Genomic DNA, 7,721 nt, shown 5'->3' with positions numbered 1-7,721 from the left:
ACCATTTCTTCCTATAGTGTGCAAGCACGACCACCGCTGATGGATTGCGGCGTGGTCGTAACCCCCTGGAAACGAGACAGGTATAATGTGATGGAAAAATGAATTCAGGAGGCAATATGGACAATCACAATACATTAGTAAGTGCCTTGTATTAACCTTTTCTACATGATAAATGCCATTTGCTTAAGTGAGAGAACCCCCTCTGGTATATTTTAGGGATCCACTTGGCTGTGCCTACTTTCGTACACCATATTCAGAATTGTATAGTACGGCATGAAAAGCGTCCAAATGTCATGCACGATGCGAATCCTTTTTGAGCCACAATTCTGGCACATTTTGCTTGGTAAATCCCCCCACCCCTGTGTCCATTTTGCCTAGAGTGTCCCTTTAATCCCTACTATGCCTAGATTCTAGAACAAGACACTTATTGGATGCCTGTTGCTTTCCATTTCTTGTAAATGGGTGGAATATTCAATCTTCGAGTACAGTATGGAATTACACGAAGCTTCCATAGACATAACGAATGAGCGCCACCTAGTGGCGCAGGAGAGGTGGTTATAACAGAGGCAGCATTCAGTAAACCTGGCCATTTATTAGATAAATGTTGGCCAAAACCACAGATTTCGGCAGGACCTGGCACCTATCTAATGGGTGTGGGACCTCCAGAATCTCTCCTGACTGCAGAAGAAATCCGACTGCGCAACCCTTTAGTTCTCAGGGAGATAGAGAGCTGTGCTGATTATCTCCCCTCTCCTCATTCATTGCACATAAGCCGAGCATGGATGTGGAATTGGGAAAGATGAAACATATAGCACCGATCAACTCAGTGTATTAAAGGGGTCCTCTCACTTCAGCAAATAGCATTTATCATGTAGAAAAAGTTAATACAAGACACTTACTAATGTATTCTGATTGTCCATATTGCCTCCTTTGCTGGCTGGATTCATTTTTCCATCACATTATACAGTCCTTGTTTTCAGGGGTTACGACCACCCTACAATCCAGCAGTGGTCGTGCTTGCACAATGCACACTATAGGAAAAGGCATTAGCATGCCTAGGCCAAAGCTTTTTCCTTCAGTGTGCAAGCACGACCACTGCTGGATTGTAGGGTGGTCATAACATCTGAAAACGAGCAGTGTGTAATGCGATGGAAAAATGATTCAAGCCAGTAAAGGAGGCAATATGGAGAATCACAGTACATACCAGGTGATAAGCACAAGGTAGGAATGCTGGGGCGCCCGCGGTTGTCTCACTTCAGCAAATGGCATTTATCATGTAGCAAAAGTTAATACAAGGCCCTTACTAATGTATTGTGATTGTCCATATTGCTTCCTTGATAAATTTTTCCATCACATCATAAATTACTCGTTTCCATGGTTACGACCACCACTGCACACTCCCATGGTCCCGGCCTCCAGAAAGGCCAGTGCTTTTTCCTATAAGTGTGCAACCACGTCCACAGCGGCTGGATTACAGGGTGGTCGTAACCCCTGGAAACGAGCAGTGCTATTTGCTGAAGTGAGACCCCTTTTATCTGTTGAGCTTCACTAATTAGGGTCTTATCCTTCCTTTCATGCAGAACAGTCCTTGCGACAATTTAGGCTACTTTCACACTGGCGTTTTGAATTCCGTTTGTGAGATCCGTTTCAGGGATCTCACATGCGGTCCAAAATGGATCAGTTCAGCCCTAATGCATTCTGAATGGATAAGGATCCGTTCAGAATGCATCAGTTTGGCTCCGTTCAGCCTCAATTCCGCCCTGGATGCGGACACCAAAACGCAGCTTGCAGCCTGGCGATGCGGAGCCAAACTGATCCGTCCTGACTTACAATGTAAGTCAATGGGGGCGGATCCGTTTTCACTGACACAATATGGTGCAATTGAAAACGGATCCGTCCCCCATTGACTTTCAATGTAAGTCAGGACGGATCCGTTTTGACTTATACTTTTTTTTGACAGAATAATGGAAACGGATCCATTCTGAACGGATACCAGCGTTTGCATTATAGGTGCGGATCAGTCTGTGCAGATACCAGACGGATCCGCACCTAACGCAGGTGTGAAAGTAACAAAAAAGCCAGTGGAGATAATATATCCAAATTCATATCACTTTATTATGTATAAAATACACTGCGTGCAGAATTATTAGGCAAATGAGTATTTTGACCACATCATCCTCTTTATGCATGTTGTCTTACTCCAAGCTGTATAGGCTCGAAAGCCTACTACCAATTAAGCATATTAGGTGATGCACATCTCTGTAATGAGAAGGGGTGTGGTCTAATGACATCAACACCCTATATTAGGTGTGCATAATTATTAGGCAACTTCCTTTCCTTTGGCAAAATGGGTCAAAAGAAGGACTTGACAGGCTCAGAAAAGTCAAAAATAGTGAGATATCTTGCAGAGGGATGCAGCACTCTTAAAATTGCAAAGCTTCTGAAGCGTGATCATCGAACAATCAAGCGTTTCATTCAAAATAGTCAACAGGGTCGCAAGAAGCGTGTGGAAAAACCAAGGCGCAAAATAACTGCCCATGAACTGAGAAAAGTCAAGCGTGCAGCTGCCAAGATGCCACTTGCCACCAGTTTGGCCATATTTCAGAGCTGCAACATCACTGGAGTGCCCAAAAGCACAAGGTGTGCAATACTCAGAGACACGGCCAAGGTAAGAAAGGCTGAAAGACGACCACCACTGAACAAGACACACAAGCTGAAACGTCAAGACTGGGCCAAGAAATATCTCAAGACTGATTTTTCTAAGGTTTTGTGGACTGATGAAATGAGAGTGAGTCTTGATGGGCCAGATGGATGGGCCCGTGGCTGGATTGGTAAAGGGCAGAGAGCTCCAGTCCGACTCAGACGCCAGCAAGGTGGAGGTGGAGTACTGGTTTGGGCTGGTATCATCAAAGATAAGCTTGTGGGGCCTTTTCGGGTTGAGGATGGAGTCAAGCTCAACTCCCAGTCCTAATGCCAGTTTCTGGAAGACACCTTCTTCAAGCAGTGGTACAGGAAGAAGTCTGCATCCTTCAATAAAAACATGATTTTCATGCAGGACAATGCTCCATCACACGCGTCCAAGTACTCTACAGCGTGACTGACAAGAAAGGGTATAAAAGAAGAAAATCTAATGACATGGCCTCCTTGTTCACCTGATCTGAACCCCATTGAGAACCTGTGGTCCATCATCAAATGTGAGATTTACAAGGAGGGAAAACAGTACACCTCTTTGAACAGTGTCTGGGAGGCTGTGGTTGCTGCTGCACGCAATGTTGATGGTGAACAGATCAAAACACTGACAGAATCCATGGATGGCAGGCTTTTGAGTGTCCTTGCAAAGAAAGGTGGCTATATTGGTCACTGATTTGTTTTTGAATGTCAGAAATGTATATTTGTGAATGTTGAGATGTTATATTGGTTTCACTGGTAAAAATAAATAATTGAAATGGGTATATATTTGTTTTTTGTTAAGTTGCCTAATAATTATGCACAGTAATAGTCACCTGCACACACAGATATCCCCCTAAAATAGCTAAAACTAAAAACAAACTAAAAACTACTTCCAAAAATATTCAGCTTTGATATTAATGAGTTTTTTGGGTTCATTGAGAACATGGTTGTTGTTCAATAATAAAATTAATCCTCAAAAATACAACTTGCCTAATAATTCTGCACTCCCTGTATATAGAGAGAAAAGGCAAGATGGAAAAAGTATACAGAAAAGCAAAGGGCATATATTCCACTAGACTGTCATGTATCCCCCACAAGGCTAATCAGCACTTACCGGGTACCAGGTCAATGCTGTGTCTCACAGGCATCCAATGTATGCCAAGGAGGTGATATATAATATACACACCCCAATGGAAAATTGCATAATATAATACAATTATATCAAAGAATATTTCATGGATGTTAGTGCGATCCACAGCCTACGTCCTTGGTAGCCGTAAGCAACATATGTATATGGTGCCTGGTACCAAAATATCCACAGCACATGATAATATATTATATATATGACCGGATCAATAACATAGGCCCAATATAGAAGCTGTATATGGCAGTGTCTATAATGATGTCTCAATAGACACATTTGTCCTGGGACGTACCTGAAGACATGACCAAGCCCAGATGGCTATAATAGCCCTAAGCGCAGGACCTCGACGCGCGTTTCACCTCAGCGGCTTCATCAGGAGGTATGAAAGAATGAAATAGCAGGGTATCTATACTAGTAACATTAGTGGGTAAGGTACCTGAATTGCGGACACCTGTGCTCCAACCGATCGGGCGCGACACCACCATGATGTACGGCGCCATCTCTCAGCGCGCCCACGCCAACTCACTGCGCATGCGCAGCACGTAATGACGCCGGACAGCGCATGCGTGGAGCCGCGACCCAGTGGAACGCATGGGACCCACAAACACTTGGCCATTGGTCGATCGGCTCCTACTAATGTAATGGCTGTGGATAGATCTCAATAATAGATAATGCCGCAAACTCCATAACAGTAATCCATATTAGGCCCATGTTTTACATTATTAAGTATGACCAACTAGCCAGAACATATCAGAATCATCATATTTATCAATATATAAAGGAATAAACCGTGACCACATATATTATATAGTCTGTCCATCCAAAACATTATCTAAAAATGACAATACATATATCAACATGATTGCTCTATCCAATCAAGGCATCACTAATATTTCAAGAATCGATTAATAAGCAATTTAAATACATTTATATTACATGATTAGGTTATGCTTAAAATAGTATTGGTGTCACATAAAAAACCCTATAGATAAAAAATTGACAGGGCCAGCCGGGATCTCCTCCTCCGGCCAGCCCTGTCGGCATTTCAAAAATCGCGCGCCTGTGTTGATTCGGCGCAGGCGCTCTGAGATGAGGAGGCTCGTCTCCTCAGAACTCCCTCAGTGCGCCTGCGCCGATGACATCACCGAAATAGAAGACGTCATCGGCGCAGGCGCACTGAGGGAGTGCTGAGGAGACAAGCCTCCTCATCTCAGAGCGCCTGCGCCGAATCAACACAGGCGCGCGATTTTTGAAATGCCGACAGGGCTGGCCGGAGGAGAAAATCCCGGCTGGCCCTGTCCATCAACACGACGAGGGGGCGGATTTCTGCAGCAGCTACCAGCAAGTAGCCGCCCTACTTGCTGGTAGAGACCGAATTTACATATTATAAAACTTCGTTTTTGGAAGAAACTGCTGGATCAAAGTAAGTAACACAATTATATTTTCATATATCGCAATATAACTAATTTAACTAGCCCAAAAAAAAAAATCACTTTAGTGGGGTGACAGAAGCCCTTTAATAGTAAGAAAAATAGTGATGACAATTATACATACAATATGTGATTAATAGCGTAATCCCAGTTAGAAGGCATCACACATTTCAGAATATAATTCATAATATATTGGGTCTCCTAATCCTAAACCCTGACAAGTGATCACAGTGCATAATAGTATAAAGTGCATATAGCGTCAATAATAAAGTATCAGTGCCAGAAGTAGGCTCAGTACATAGTAATATAAAGTGCATATAGTGTCAAGGATGGCACACGAGGGCCAGAGGTGATGCTGCATGTCCCACCCCTCTTGGAACAGTTGAGGTGATGGCCGGTCCCATAAGGGGACTAGGACAAAACTCAACCAGATATCATGCAGCCAACTGTGGCACTCATGACCCGTCCCCTATAAAGGTCATAGTTAACCCAAAAATCACCATTTATTATATCTATATGACGGTGACCTATACCGATAGATCTTCCCCTGCATAATTCTATATCAGAGTAAAACTACAATCCCCCAAAGAAAAAAAAGGTTGAGAAAAACCCCATCCCATCTAAGCATCATTGATATAGTATATCCACATATGTATTTGTTCCTATCGATTCCAGATCTTCTTAATTTGTTCAAAAATAGTCTTCCCATGGCCACTTCTTAGATCCATTTCCACCTTATCCCACCTAGGAAGTAGGCTAATAATCTCAAGAGAAAGGATGAAAGACAAAGTTACTAGTAGAAAATAAAAATAATACAACTTAAAAATACTATACCCTGCAATTAAAATGTGCGCTATTCTTATAGGGAGGAGGAGGAGGAGAACCTGTTGGACTCATTAAGACCATACGGGGCTACGGTATTTAGGATGACTATCCATCTGGTTTCTCTCCGGAACAGGGCTTGTTTAATGTTCCCGTCCCTGGACCCCAAATTAATTTTATCTATACCTCTAACTTTCAAACCCCGTGGGTCCGATGCATGATCCTTTCGGAAATGCCGTGGGATTGCTTGCAATGTATCAAGATCTTTCTCAGGTACTTCAGAGGCTGCATGGATCTTACTTATGTGTTCTAACACCCGGACCTTAAGGGTCCTGGTGGTCATCCCAACATAAATAAGGTTACACGGGCATGTGATCGGGTATATCACTGCCTCTGTGTTGCATGTAATATGGACAATTTAGAAGTTTTTTCTCCCTGCAGAATCACAGAAAGCGCTGCAACGAACCATATATTTACACGCAACACATGATCCACACGAAAATGATCCCCATCTAGGACCTCTACTGCCAAAAATGTTACCTGTTGTTTGTACTACATAGTGGCTCCTGGTAAGGAGGTCACGTAAATTCCGTGATCTTCTCCATGTAATCTGGGGATAGGGGGTCAAGCAAGCTGCCAGATCTCCATCAGTTTGAAGAATCGGCCAGCGTTTACATAAGATCTTTTGAATAAATCGCCATTTGTTTTTAAAAGGAGTAATGAATCTCACCCCTGAGTCTCTGCCATTAAAAGGAGTAACTAATCTCATCCCCCCCCCCCCCCCGAGTCTCTGCCCTCCTTTCGCCGAACTTTGCTTACCAACAGGGAATCTCTCGTGGTTTTTTTTGCTCTTTCATAACCCTGCCGAATCGTGTTTGGTTGGTAACCTCTCTCGAAGAATCGTCGTGTCAGGAGGGACACCTGTTGTTCAAAGTGCTCATCATTGGAGCAGATCCTACGTGTTCTCAAAAATTGCCCCGTTGGTATCGTCTGTATAGTTTTCAGATGGTGCGAAGATGAAGCGTGGAGGAGGGAATTGACAGCCGTAGTTTTCCTAAAAAGATTGGTGGATCTGGTTCCATCATAATATCCAAAAATTCCACCTTGGTCTGGCTATATTTCCAGGTCAACTTGATATTACGATCATTGACATTCAAACTAGCCAGGAAGTCCTCTAGGGCAGTCTATATACCTAGACCATAGGAGTGCGGCATCATATCCTGGAGAATTATGGACAATCTCTCTCCCACAGCCCCAGGAACTAATTAGCATATGAGGGCGCACATGGCGCCCCCATTGCTGTTCCCTGGAGCTGTAGGAAGAGGCCGTCCTTAAAAAGAACATAATTATGAGTTAACAAATTCTAACAGGGCCAAAATAAATTCGACCAGATCATTGTCATAGTCGGACATAGATAAAAAAAGAACCTAGATGCTCGCACTCCCTGGTCATGGTCTATAGACGTGTATAATGACTGCGTCTCATGCATCCTCCCCCACATGAATGCCATTTAATCGTCTCAGCATATCTGTCGTGTCCTTTACAAATGATGGAAGGATCTCGACTTTTTTTGAGAAAGAAATCAATAAATTTGCCTACATTAGCACATAGGCCCCCTATCCCCGACACGATGGGGCGTCCAGGGGGATTGATCT

This window comes from Bufo bufo, chromosome 7 (assembly GCF_905171765.1).
Source record: "Bufo bufo chromosome 7, aBufBuf1.1, whole genome shotgun sequence".
NCBI lineage: Eukaryota > Metazoa > Chordata > Amphibia > Anura > Bufonidae > Bufo > Bufo bufo.
This window is presented reverse-complemented; position numbering follows the sequence as displayed.